At 47.2% G+C, this 14310-nt stretch overlaps 1 long non-coding RNA gene across 1 annotated transcript; it reads right to left on the reverse strand.

Moving 5' to 3' along the window:
• Positions 1-6868: 6868 nt before the first annotated feature.
• On the reverse strand, positions 6869-10924 carry LOC110286062. Its single transcript, XR_002377106.2, has 4 exons — positions 10641-10924; positions 8323-8573; positions 7241-7400; positions 6869-6896 (listed from the first exon to the last, which is right to left on the reverse strand). It is a non-coding gene; the product is annotated as an uncharacterized LOC110286062 (long non-coding RNA).
• Positions 10925-14310: the final 3386 nt, after the last annotated feature.

Genomic DNA, 14310 nt, shown 5'->3' on the forward strand with positions numbered 1-14310 from the left:
GACTCTGCCTGTGAGAGACAATGTGATATCGTCTGGGCTTATGAATGGCCATCATCAGCTTCTTTGCCGTGACACTGCCGCTCTATGTAACAGATCAAGGAGGGATCTTCAGCAGCAGCAGCAGCAGGACCTTAGGTGTTCATTGCCTGAGATCTGACTAATGCTGTGTAGTACTGGATCATGAAGGGGACGTTGGGGAGTCCTGTACCACAGCTTACTGAGTGAGGAGATGCTGATCTCATGTCATAGGCTCTTCTGTCCTTCCCTTGAGTTTTAGGGTGAGCATTTCTTTCAAGGCAGCCTTGCTGGGTTCAATAATGACAAGATCTTTTGTCTTTAAGAGTCAGCCAATACCAGTGCTTGGTGCAGTCTCTACACCTTCACCTGTTGGGTGAATGAAGAGACAAACACATACCTGTTCAATGACCCTGGTCTTGGTGAAATTCAAGGTACAACATTCCTTAAAGACATTTTTGAAAACTATGAAAAATGTAGAGGGATGTGTAGAATGCCTTCCACATGGCTGGAGTGCATGCAACATGTCTGCCTATCTCTTTCCTCCCTCCCTCCCTCCCTCCCTCTCTCTCTCTCTCTCTCTCTCTCTCTCTCTCTCTCTCTCTCCAGTGATCTGCCCTTAATTCCTGGCACCAGGTACTTAAGAATATAGAACCCAGATGTTTAAAGCATAACTCCCCTCCCAGTTTCCCTTCTCATTTCAGATATTTCTAGAGCTCCTCACTGGGCATCTGAGGTTGTAGAGAGAAAGCCATTTACTCTGAATTTCTCTTTCCAGACCCCTTCTGTGCCCCTTGGTCTCTGTGACTCAGGCAGGCTTATCGGCCACTAGAAAAAATATTGCCAATGTCTCATTAAAACATTGAAATCTCCCACACCAGATGGCAGAAAATGTGAGTTAACAAGATTGCAAACAGCCAAGAACACCATCCCCCTGTCCCCAGCCAAGAGCATCGTCTCCGTGTCCCCAGCAGCTTGGAAGAGGTAGTCAGGGCAGAGAAGGCCACAGAGGATGAGGGTTAGGGTTAGATACACAGTGAATGCAATGGCACTACTGCCAACCACGCCAATGGTGTGGGTGAATGCACAGCTGCCAACCATGCCAACGGCTTGGGTGACTGAACATGGCAGGGCAGCAGCCACGGTGACAGGGGTTTCCTATATGAAGACCATGTTCCCAGGAATGGTGTGGGTCCAGAGTGCCAGGCAGCTATGGCTGCAACAGAAAACCAAATTCCAAAGAATTAGAGCATTACTCTGATGAGAATGGTCAGGGGAGCATTTGTGGCCATCCTTACACAGGGGGTTCCCAACTAGTGGCAGCAAGAAAAAAAGATACTCCATGTAGGAGACTTGTTAAGGGGCATCTCTAAGTCTGTCTTAAGGAAGCATCAGCATGAGTAATATACTCATTGGCTTTAAAAATTGCTCTGACAAAGCCCCGATAAAGCAACTTAAGGGAGAGACGCTTTATCTGGGACAGGGTTTTAGCCTGTCACAGGGGTTGGGAAGTACAGTGTAGTTCATCTTGAGCACATGGCTGCAGCTTCCCACACCATGGTGGAGGTGAGCCTGTAGAAGGATGTAGGGTGTAGAAGGATGAAGACTTCTCAGACAGGGAGGGACTCCTCTCCCCTCCATTCCCACAGGAAGCCTTCTTTGAAGTCAGGCCGGATTCCTGACTTCACAAACACAGCTTTTACATCCCCTAAGCCTCACCTTGGGTGGCTTCCCATTTTCTGTCCTTTTATCCCAGGAAAGTCTATGTTCCCAACAGATAGAACATGGGATTCCAAAGTGACCAAGGAGGGAAGGTCATTGTGCCATTTCTTAGCCCAAAACAGATCTATTTTACTTGGCTCAGGGGAGCTCCTGTGTGCTTAGTATAAAACCCCAAATCTAGGGGACCCCGCAGAAAGGATTTCTTCATGGGAGAAGCAAGTGGTATAGAGTTGTTAATTCCAAAACAGCTCTGACTTTTGTGACTATGGGACTAAGGAAGACACTCTACTTCTGATTGTCTTATCTGATTGTCTTTGAGATGAGAAGGCTAATGGTTCCTGTCTTTGGAGGAGGTTCCAAGTAAACTGTTAACAGTTAGAGTGATTAAATCACAAGGCATAAAAACAGTTATTTAGGTTGTGGTGCCTACCATGAGTAATTGTGGTTAATGAAAGGCAGGCCCTGCCACCTCTGTTAAATGAGATAATATGTGTGTAGTTATCTGGAATGGGAAACAGAGAATTTCTACAAATTCTCATTCTTTCTTCTTCCCTGATTGCTGCCAGACTCAGCCTTAATTAAGAAAGCCGTGAGAGTGAATTCAGCTGTGGGGATGGTCAGAGAAAACATGGCCTTGTCTCACGGGGCCTCATAGCTGGAGGTAGTGTTGGAAGTGAGACCCTTGTCTAGTGTCATGCCTACTCTGCTCATGGTTCTGGACTCTGCTGTCCTCACAGAGCTGGCTGCCCTTCACATCATGGTTTCTAGGGAAACCTCACACAGTAGAGCCCATTGCCTGGCCCTGGACACAACAGAAGCCCAAGGTAAACTCCTGCTTTCATTTTCTCTAGCGTCAGAGTGAGCCCATTCTCCCTCTTGACCTGTAGGTCATCTTTACTTCCCTTCCTTTTGGATGCCTGGGGTACCTGACTAGGCCATGGGGTGCCCAGACACATGGCCGGCCACTATCCTGGGTGTGTCTCTGCCAGTGTTTCTTGACAGATAAGTATTTAAATTGGTAGGCTGAGAAGAGCAGATGGTCTTCCCTGCTGTGGGTGGACCCATCGATTGCACAGCATTTTTTGGAGTATGAGAGGTGCCTCCTGCATTTGTTGCTTTTCCATTGCCGTGGTAAAATGCCACGATCGAAAACATTTATAGAAGGAAGACTTTATTTGGACTCAAGGGTTCCAGAGAGGCAAAAGCCAGTCACGGCAGGAAGCATGTCAGCAGCAAGAAGCAGGAAGCGGCAGGATGCAGAGAGTACATGTCTTCAAATGCAATCATGAAGCAGAGAGGGGAATGGAAGCAGTGGTTGGTTGGTCACCTCAAAGCCTGCCCACAGCGATGCACTTCCTCCAGCAAGGCTGTACTGCCTAAATGTCCCCAAACACTGTCGCCAGCCAACTGAGGGCCAAACGTTCCAATGTCTGAAGCTTTGTGGGCATTTCTTATTCAAACTACCACACTCCTCTGTGGCTTTTGAGCTTGCTCAATCTGAAGACTGTGGGACTTCATCTACATAACATGTAAACTAAGTCTTTTTCTACACAGACTGCCTCTTGGCTCTTTTTCTGGAAAAGTCTGTGGATCCAGTTCCTTGCTGAGGGAGTCAGGGGTCCTCCTCATAGGTCCATGACCTCCCAGTCATTCATCCCATTGGAAAAGGGCTTCTCCAAGGTGCCAGGGCTTCAGAGGGTCCGTCTTTAACACCTCAGTGCCAGTGGTCTTGATATCCGAGTGTCCTGAGAGATCTGTTGGCATGTATGGTGCACACTGCACACCCCTCTCCAGTGGCTTTACTTACCAAGAGGGACCCACAAACCCAGTAAGGAAAACCCATCCCCGTATTTTGACCTGCTATGTGGTGCAAATCCCTTGCCGAAGCAGCAACGGGCATTAAGGGAAAGATGACCTCAATTCGGAAGCAGTGTTTGTTGAGTTCAGCCTTCAGCCAGTTCACGTTCCTCATACAAGTGGGAATTATTTCTGGGATTAAGTTTTCACCGCACTGAATGCGTTAGTGGGTTTCTGCTTTTTGTCTTCAGACAGAGGACATAACCCTCAGTGAGGCGGTCTGTGGGGACCTGGGCAGCTGGTGTAGTGGCAGAATGTTGGCTGACCGCAGGGATTAGGGCCAAACGCATGCAACCCATTTCACACTGAAAAATAAGCTGATTTGTTTTTTTGTTTTGTTTTGTTTTTAAATAAGCCTTATTAAAAACTGGCCACCGCTCATGGAGGATCTGTGGAGAGCGTCACCGGGCGGGATACGACTTTCCCGGACTTGGCAGCCAGCAGAGCTGCTTTCAAATCACTGCTCCTTCTAGCTCAGGAATCTTTCAGAAAGTTTCACCACCCAGGGCCAGAAGCTGTGTTCTCATTGGTGGCTGAGTGTGGGTAGCTGTGGGTCCAATTGTCAAGTTTTGTGGGACATTGATAGTCCTTCCTTCTTTCTGCAGACGTCAGCCTGTCTGTGATTTCTTTCGGCCATGACCTTTCCCGTCAGGCCGAAAGAGTCTCTACACAGAGACTCCACCTTCATTTTAGAACAGAGCAGCAGTAACCACCGGGTACTAGGTTGGTGTCTGAGGGATCTACAAGTCTACTTCTTCCCCATCAATCTTTCAGAGGTGCGGATGCTGTGGATAAGGGTGTCTGCCCTCTGGGCTGGCGGCAAACACTTGGGGGCATCCTTTTAATTCTTTGAGAATTCCACACAATGTATTTTGAACATATTTTCTCCCTCAGTTCCCCCTTTACCACCCTTTCAGTTCTTCTGTTGCTTCCTACCTGACTTTAAGATTATTTTTTTCTTCTCCTTTCCCCGCTGAGTTCAGCTTGTGTCCCATATACAAGCTCGTGTTATGTATTGTTGTGTTGTCAAGTAGGACAATAGCTGGGATGTATTATTAGATTTTTGGAAAGCAAATTTCAAGATAATATGTACTATAGTTTTGTCTGGAGGGATGAGAAGCGGGATAGGTGAATGCCTATTTATAAATGCCCCAGACAAAACAAGAAACAGAAAAAAACTCACACCAATGATACATAATGACCCAGAAATCCTCCGAAGAGTAGGATCAGAAGAGGGGAAAACCATAGACTCATTATATATATGTATACCTACCAATATAACACTTCAAGTGCTATGGTTTTTAATATCTATGCAATAAAGTGGGAGAGAGAACTCTAACTTGTTGAGGGGGTGGGGAGCTAAGCAATGGGGAGTATGTTCTGGGGCTCTGTGGATACATGTTGCTTTTTAGGGGTCAAAACAGGACACCCCACTCCCAGACTCTCTGCCTGCCTCTTCTCCACTTGGTGTGTTCCTGTATAAGCCACCCTTGTGTTATGAGGACCCTGGTCATTGGGTTACAGGCCCCTGAGTCTGGAGTGCCTGGTCTGCTTGATTGTGCCTGCCCAAACCCTCTTAGCAATGAGACCAAGTTGTAATTGAGAGCTTCAACTCAGGGGATTAGAATTGCACTTTCTCCTCATAGGTTTATTCTGGAGCTGCCCTGGACCACTGAAAAGACTCCAAGCTTATACTAGATTCCATAGCTCTAATCACTGTGAACCAAAGAATCCCATTTCTCCCTAATTTATTAGCTTTGCATTGATCTACTGCCCTTCAGTGCAGGGCCTGACAAACATACACTGTTTTCCTACTGACTCCCAGCCAGGTATGTGGTGGGGAGCCTGGCCAGCTGGCAAGGAGCTCACCTGGGCCAGGGAGGCTGGTGGGGATGTAGCCAAGGTTTCCCCTTCGATTTCTTCTTTGCCTGGTCATGGGGTTTGTTGGCAAAGAGATGGATGGTGGCCTAGTTCTGCAGGTCAGAAGCCCATGACTACCTACCTCTCTGCCCCTGGCTCCGTAGCTGGTTTCTGCATCCTTTTCAACACTTGTGTGTGTGTGTGTGTGTGTATGTGTGTGCATGTGTGTGCACGTGTGTGCACTCTTGTGTACAAATGCATGCATGCACATGTGTGTGTGTGCAAGTACACATACGTGGGAGCATTTGGAAGCCAGAGGTCAACCTTGGGCGCTATTCCTAAGAAGCCCAGGAGCCATTAACCTTGCTGTAGTTTGTTTGTTTGCTTTGGAGACAGTGTCTCTTACTGGGACTTGGGGCTTACCAATTAAGCTAGGCTGGCTGGCTAGTGAGCCCCAGTGATCTGCCTGACTCTGCCTCCCCCAGCTCTGGAATTACAAATGCAGATCATTAAGCCTGGATTGTTGTACAGTTTCTGGGGACTGAACTCAGGTCCTCATGTTTGCTGACTATGGTGGTAGCAGGGACTCGGTGTCTACCAATTTCACCAGCTAGCAAAGCCAGCACCAAACTTTCCTCCTGGATGCCGCATCAGTCCCCTGTTGTGTCTCAGGGCTGTGTTATTTGCTAGGACTTCTGGAACAGTGTTACAGATTAGGTATCTAAACAGCAGGCTTTTGCTTTTGTTTGTTTGCTTTTTGTTTTGAAGTATGAGGTCAAGGTCAGTAAGATTCCTTCCTTTCACAGAATTTGCTGGTGAAGGAGAGTGGGTCTCTTGCCCACTTCCAACCTCTGGCAGCATCTGGCATTTATTGGCATTGCCTATCTCTGCCTCCTGATGCTTTTTTCCCTGTGTGTGTGCCTGTCATTCTTTAGAGGCCCAATCCTATTGAGTTTGGGTCCTTACTGCTTCCTTCCATACAACTTTGTCTCACCTGAGCATGTCTGTTGTGACTTTGCTTCTGAGTAAGTTTGCTCCTTTGGAGTCCAGGTTCAGGGAAATAAAGTTGGTTTTAGAGTTATATAAGATGAATGAACATAGTCGGTCCAAAGGAGAGAAAGTCAGACAGGCTCACTTGATTCACAAGGTCAACGACTTGCCCAAAGACTGAGGTGGTCAGAAATGTGTGTGTGTGTGTGTGTGTGTGTGTGTGAGAGAGAGAGAGAGAGAGAGAGAGAGAGAGAGAGAGAGAGAGAGAAGACAGGAAGTACCAAGAAATGGGAGATTCTACCTTTTCTTTTTCTTTTTTTTTTTTAAAGATTTATTTATTTATTATACGTAAGTACACTGTAGCTGTCTTCAGACACTCCAGAAGAGGGCGCCAGATCTCGTTACGGATGGTTGTGAGCCACCATGTGGTTGCTGGGATTAGAACTCTGGACCTTCGGAAGAGCAGTCGGGTGCTCTTATCCACTGAGCCACCTCACCAGCCCGATTCTACCTTTTCTAAAGCCCAGTCAAGCTTATCCTTTCTCTGCCCTTGGCTGTAATTACCCACAGGGAGAGATTAGACCAGCCTGTGCTTCAGGGCTGTCTAGTCAGGTCATCTTATGTAGGATGGGGGATGATTCTGTGGTTATCATCACCCTCTTCATCCAATGAACCTTCAGTTACAGTTAACTTCTACTGTCAACTTGACAGAACTTAGAATTAGCATGGAAACACACTTCCGCGTGTGCGTAAGAGAGTGTTTCCATACATGTTTAACGCAGCAGGGAAGACTCACCTTGAATGTGGGCAGCTCCATCTCAAGCTCTGGGATCCTGAATTTAATAAAAGGGAGAAAGCTGGACACCAGCACACATCCATCTCTGCTTCCTGACTGTGGATATAACACGGCCGGCCGCCTCAAGCTGCTGCTGTCCATGATAGAATACATCTTCACCCTGTGAGCCAAATGTTATCAGATGCTCTGTCACACAGCTCAAGATTAACGAAGATACTGCTTTCATCCCAAACTCACTCAGCACTTGCCTCACTGGTCCGAGGAGCTCTTCTACAGGGAAAGGAAGTGAGCAGAGCATGTACTAAGACAGCCTGCTGGTCATCCAGCCCAGCTCCTCCCCTTGCTCCCTGGTGTCCCTGGAATTGTTGCTTGCCCTTCGTGCTTTATTTGCTTCATCTCTGCAGTGGGTTTTGTCGATTCCCACTCCGACTGTTGTGAGAGCTAAGGAAGTTATCCCTGAAGGTGCTTAACACAGTGGCTTACATGGTAGGCTTGGAGGGCCAAGCTTCTACCACCATCAGCAACACCTGCACTGCTTTTTATCAATGCTCCTGAGAATGGGATGTACTTCTTGAGTGGGTGGAGCACCAACTCTTCACAGACACTGTGTTCTTGTTGATCACACTCTTCCCTGCGTGAGAACTGACTGAATGATTAGGTAAATTAATGAATGGCATTCATTTCTGGCCCTACAGGTCCAGGACCATGGTAGCTTGGGAAGGTGAGCCATCCTCTGTACTTGTACTAGTGGGTGGCCCTGCCTTCATTAGAGAGAAACAAGAATCCTGCTTATTCTTGTGGGGTAGGGGGTAGGGGAGGAGGGGCTGAGGTAGGAGATGGGGATGGTGCTCTATAAGGCCAAAGCATGGGTCACTGTCACCAAGCTGCTGGATCAGATCACACCTGCTGTGGTTTTGTGTTAATCTGGAGGCGTACAAAAGTGTCACCAAACAGAGCTGGCATCCTCTGATGCCTAGCTTCTTCTCTAAGTGTCCCAAGGATCTGCAACATTGACCTGGACCAGGGTCAGACTCTACAAAATTTGGAGTCTCAGTCAGGCTTAAAAAAAAATCATCACTTACTGTTCCACGAGACCTGGGGTAGGTGAGTATGTCATCAAGTACAGCAGGATGCTCAGGCTAGGTCATCCCTGAGGCAAAGTCCAGCTCTTAGGAGTTGCAAAACATGTATCTAGTAGCTGACCAATGGGGCAAGGCTCAAGGGGAGCTCAGTTCTGTCTCTTCTTCTTGCCTTCTTAAGTTCTTCTTTGGTCCTTCTCTGCCCCTCATCACCAACCTGGCTTTTCTTACAGTGACGATGAGACAGCCCTCTGCTATGTGGGGAATCGGTAGAAACAAAGTTCATTTATTTATTGTTTTACAAAAGAGCATGTTTTGTTTTCACGAGAGTTGTTAAGGTAAGTTCTACTGGCAGGGAGTTTATCAGCCCTCTGTTTCTGCCTTGTGAGTGCTAGCCCAGGCCCCAGCATGCATCCTCAGCCTTCTAAGTCATCCCGCTCCCTCCTCCAGTTGTGTAGGCTGGCACACGGCACACCTGGCCTTCCCTCTTCCTCTCTTTCCTACTCTGGAGAGAACTTAGGCATGTCACCAGTGACAGTAAAATCCGATGACAGGCTAAGAACCCGTAAATCTTCCAAATTACTACCTAAGCTTCCGCTAGCTCTGTTTCTTGACATGCCCAAACCCAACCTCCTTGAGATCCAGACACAGGACACAACCCATTGTCTGCACCTCCAGCTGCTTCTGGGGCTCCAGGGTCCTCCTGCAGCACCTTCCCAGAATAGGTGGAGCTAAAGAGCTAAGGGCTCAGGGTAGGGAAGTGAGGACTGGCCTGGAAATCTCCCAAGCCCAGTTCTGTCAAAGGCATCTTTACTTTTCCCTTGGAAAACCCAGCCAATCAGTGGGGGGAACTGCAGAGAATATTCCACAGGATTCCAAGAGAGGATCACGAGGTGGTGAAGGGCGCTAACTCCTTTTTTGAGCATCTCTGAGCTCTGAGTGGAAATTCTAAGACCAGGATAGATTGTCCCCGAGCAGTGGAAATTAGGCATCTGTCCCCAAGTTCAAGTTGAACACAGCAGTTGTAATCCTGGTGTCAACGATGCCAGAGAAGGGGGCATCAGGGAAGCATCTCAGCTTGATGATGGCCCAATAGCCTGACTGGTTTGTATCTCCAGGATTCGCCAAGAGTTCTGTCAGTCCCGGGCCCTCAGATGAGAATCCTATGGGCTGTACTATATAAGGACCGTTTACGCAGGCCCAGACAGGGCACCAGGACTCATAAGGTGTTGGTGGGTGTGCAGAGCTGCTAACTCATTGTGGATTTTTTTTTTTTGACCAAGTCCTGGGCCTGAGGGACAAGGGAGAGAATGACCTGAATCTGGAAGGAGACTGATATGAGGAGAGATGGCCTTGGGGGGGAAGCTTTGATTTTTAGTGGGTGCAGTTAGTCTGAGAACTGCACTGAAGAAGAAGACAGAGGAAGAATAATCCATTCTCACGATGAATGCTTTCTTTTGTTCACATTACCCAGCTGTCTTGGTCCATTTTCTGTTGCTATAGTGATTTACCCGAGACTGATAGTGATGGAAAGGTTTTGATTTTGCTTAGTTCCAGAGGTCAGGCATCCAGAAACGGAGCTCTGGCATTAGTCTGCTTTCTGGGGAGGTGGAAGGACAAGATGGGGGAACAGAGGAGAGTATATGGCAAAAAGAAGGGGAAAACAAGGGAGTGGAATGTACCTTTAGAACTAGCTAGTTAACCATCCCCCTCTGTACAGTCAACCTGCCCCTGACCGTGAGAATGGTCCAGGCCCTCTGAAGGATTGATTGCCTCCAAGCATCTCCACAATGGCCACATGTGGCATGGTGGGTGCTGTATTGCAAAGCCTAAAAGATATCCTGTGTTTATATCCTGTTGATGTCCTAACTCTCAGGATCTTGCACAGTGAGAGCTGAAGGGTGAGGTGAGATGGGCCCGCCCGGTTGAGGTGCACCTGTGTTGAGGTTTGGTCGGCTGCCATGTATTGTAATGCTAAATTCTATACCAGAAGGACTAGGCCTACAAGTGAATTCTCACACTTACAAGCTTGTGTTGTGCAAACCTTGTCCCTTGATTTAAAACTATTGGTTAAATAAAATTGGCTACTGCTAATTGCTGGATAGATTAGAGGTAGGTGGGTTTTGAGTGACCTGGTTGTGAAGAGAGAAGAATGAGAAGAGACCAGGAGGAAAAGGAGAAAGAACGGGGAGAGAAAGAAAAGCCTTCATGAAGGGGGACCATGAGAATGTGGCTGGGAGAAACAGCGAATGGTTACACTGCTGGGGAGGTGGCCAGGCCAGCAGTTAGAAGAGTAGATTAGGGGTTACCAGGGTCCTTACCTGAGCAAGAGGATGGGATAGTTTAGCTCTAGGATCTCCTTGAGGGTCATTTTGTGGCCTCCCTGTTGGCTCTTCCAATAATTCAGATTCTGATACAATCTGCCAGGAGAGAGTGAAAGCATCCAGAGACCAGGTTGTGAGCTCAGTGTCTGCTTACAGCAGAGAATTTGGACACTAAAAAGAAGAAAGCAAGAGGGAGGTGTCTCTTCCCTCCTGGGGACAATGACTACAACTTCCTGCCATCTTCCTCATCCCCTTTAGCCTGCAGTTCCCTCTTCATTTAGTCTGAAGTGAACATGCTAACCATTCATTCATTTTTGTTTATTGAACACACATGTTGAGCTCTGCATTGTGATGTCACAGTTGAATACACGGACCACAGGCTGTTCTCATCAGCATACGATACCCAAGGTGGTTGTAAAATTCAGCAGGCAGAAATAACAAGGAAACTTGCAAACACGTGGACATCACAGAGCGCACTGCTGAATCATTCATGGGGTTGAGGAAGGAATTTCAAAAGAAGTAAAAACTGCACAGAACTCGGGGCACAGCCATAGCTGTGCCGAAGGGGGTTCTTGTAGCATGATATAAAGCTGATATTAGAAAAGAGGAACATTTCAAGTCAGTGGTTAGGGTTCTCACCGTAGGAAACCAGAAAACTACATACAGAGTCACTCCAAAGGGAAGTAGGATAAAGGAAACTAAAACAGGAGCAGAAAGCAATAAAACTGAGAACAGGGAAAGCAGCAAAACAGAAAGATGCTTCTAGAAGGAGAAGAAAAAGAGATACACGTCTAGCAAAACTAAAAGATACATATCAAGCAAGACTGACACAAACCAAGAGAAGATAACACGGGGGAGCTGGATGGACGGATGCCTCAGGGAGAAATAGTGCTTACCGCTCTTCCAGAGGGCTAGTGTACAATTCCCACACTGGAGTAGTATCAGAAACGAAGCCAAAGGCTGTCAGTATGGACTTATCTTGTCATTAAAAGATGATAAGCAGGGTGCTGCAGAGATGGCTCAGAGGTTAAAGGCACTGGCTGCTCTTACAGAGGTCCTGAGTTCAATTCCCAGCCACCACATGGTGGCTCACAACCATCTGTAATGAGATCTGACACCCTCTTCTGGCCTGCAAACGTATATGCAGGCAGAGTGCTGTATACATAATAAATAAATCTTAAAAAAAAAAGATAAGCAGCAATTTTGTGTTCATTACTTTAACTTCTTAAAGGAAATGGATGGATTCGTTTACTACTGCTTTAGAAACCTCCACATCTGCTTTTGGCTTCCCTCTAAACACAGTAGGACTCTTTAGTCTTCAAGCTCATGGCATTGTGACAATTGTATTACATAATGACAACTCACTAGTCAGGCCTTAGTTTGGAGAAAATCGTCCCTCTTAACCATCAACACCAAGGCAAATTCAAGTGATGGAGAACAAGGCAGGGTTCCCTGTACACAGATACAACCTTTCTCACCTTTCTGAGGAGACGCAAAGCTGCCAGCAAAATTCAAAGTTGACTCTGAAGCCCCAAGTCACTCCTTAAGTATTTAATGTAACAGCAGAAAAATCACTGAAAATTGTATGTTTAGTGTGTGCGCGCACATACATCTGTGAGTGAGTCTCATTACAGGTGGTCATGTGTGTAGTGGATAACTATCTTTTTTGGTCCCTTCCTACCATACTTTTTATAGTGTTCATTAATGGAACCAGGAGCCCACCAGTTGGCTACACTTGCTGGCCAGTCTCCACCCTTTCATGTTAGAGTGACAGATGTGCAACAGCCATTCAGGCCTTTCCACATGGATGCTGAAATCTGAATTGCACAGCAAACACTTTACGATTGAGCCATCATCTCCCAAGGACCAGAAAATCCACTGCTTTTTACGAGTGGTTGAACTCGTAGTGGTGGCTTTACTCTCATGCCTCTTCAGCTTTCCAATGGCCATGCCTGCTTCCATGGTCTTCCATATACTTCTTGCACCAGTTAGGCCAATGTCAGGAGCACACACCTATTCTTTTTTTTTTTTTTTTAATTGGATATTTTCTTTTATTACATTTCAAATGTTTTCCGCTTTCCAAGTCTCCCCTTTGGAAACTCCCTATTCCATCCTTCCTCCCCCTGACTTTATGAGGGTGCTCACCCTCCCCCCCCCACACCCACTCCTGCCTCCCGCTCTGGTATTCCCCTTACACTGGGTCATCAAGCCTTCACAGGACCAAGGACTTCTCCTCCCATTGATACCCCAAGACAAGGTCATTCTCTGCTACATATTCGGCTGGAGCCATGGGTGCCTCCAGGAAAGGTCATCCGGAGACTGCCCCACCTGAGGATGCAGCCCATATACAGCCACCAAACCTGGACACTATTGTGGATGCTGGGAAGTGCTTGCTGATGGAAGCCTGATACAGATTGTCTCCTGAGAAGCTCTGCCAGAGCCTGACAAATACAGAGGCAGTTGCTAACAGCCAACCATTGGGGGGTCCCCAATGGAGGAGCTGGAGGAGGGACTGAAGGAGCTGAGGGGGTTTGCAGCCCCATGGAGGGAGCAACAGTGTCAACAGGACAGACCCCACCCCCCCAGGGCTCCAAGGGATTGGACCACCAACTAAAGAGCACACCTATTCTTAACAAGAACAGCAAAAGCAGGTATGGTGGTTTCTGCCACCTGTAACCCAAGGCCTAGAAGAGGGACTGCCAAAATTTCAGGTCTGGCATAGGTTACAGTATGAGACCCTGCTCCTCCCCCAAAATCAAAACATAGGACCTTAAAGAAAACCAGTCTATCTGTGGCAGTTCCCTCATTGTGCAATAGACTAGTGAACTGAATGCTCCTTTGCCTCCATGTGTCTTGGAGACCGGACCTTAGCTGCCTAATCCCCACACTCAGAATCACAGTGCTCTGGAGAGACACCTCCATGTGTATGTGTGTGTGTGTACACGTGTGGGTGTTTATGCTCTGGCCAGAGGCTAACCTTGGGTGTTATTTTTCAGGAACTGTTGTTCTTGCTTTTTGAGTCAGAGTCTTTTATTGATTCAGCTAGACCACATGGCTATCGAACCCCAGATAGCTTGTCTCTCCCTCCCCTGCCTTGTAATTGTAAACATGTATCACCCTGCCTAGCTTTAAAAAAAAAAAAAAACATAATTTCTCAGCTCTCTGGAATTAAACCCAAGTCCCTGTACTTATACAGTGAGCTGGTTACTTTTGTCCACCCGATACAGGCTAGAATCATTTAAGAGGAGAGAACCTCAAACGAGAGAATGCCTCCATAGATCAGGCTGTAGGCGAGTCTATAGGACAGTTTCTTAATTAGTGATTGATCAGGGAGGACACATACTGAGACAACCAGGTAAGTGTGGGGCAGAACTTAGAATGCTAACACATACCATCAAAGGTAGCTCCAGTGGTCCTGGGTTCTATTAAAAAAAGCAGGCTGAGCAAGCCAGGGGGAGCAAGCCATCAAGCAGCACCCCTCCATGGCCTCTGCTTCAGCTCGCTCCTGACTCTAGGTTCCTGTTCTGTTTGAGTTCTTGACTTGACTTCCCTCAGTGAGCTGATTTAGGATCTTTCTTTCTTTCTTTCTTTCTTTCTTTCTTTCTTTCTTTCTTTCTTTCTTCCTTCCTTCCTTCCTTCCTTCCTTCCTTCCTTCCTTCCTTCCTTC

This window comes from Mus caroli, chromosome 19 (assembly GCF_900094665.2).
Source record: "Mus caroli chromosome 19, CAROLI_EIJ_v1.1, whole genome shotgun sequence".
Lineage (NCBI taxonomy): Eukaryota > Metazoa > Chordata > Mammalia > Rodentia > Muridae > Mus > Mus caroli.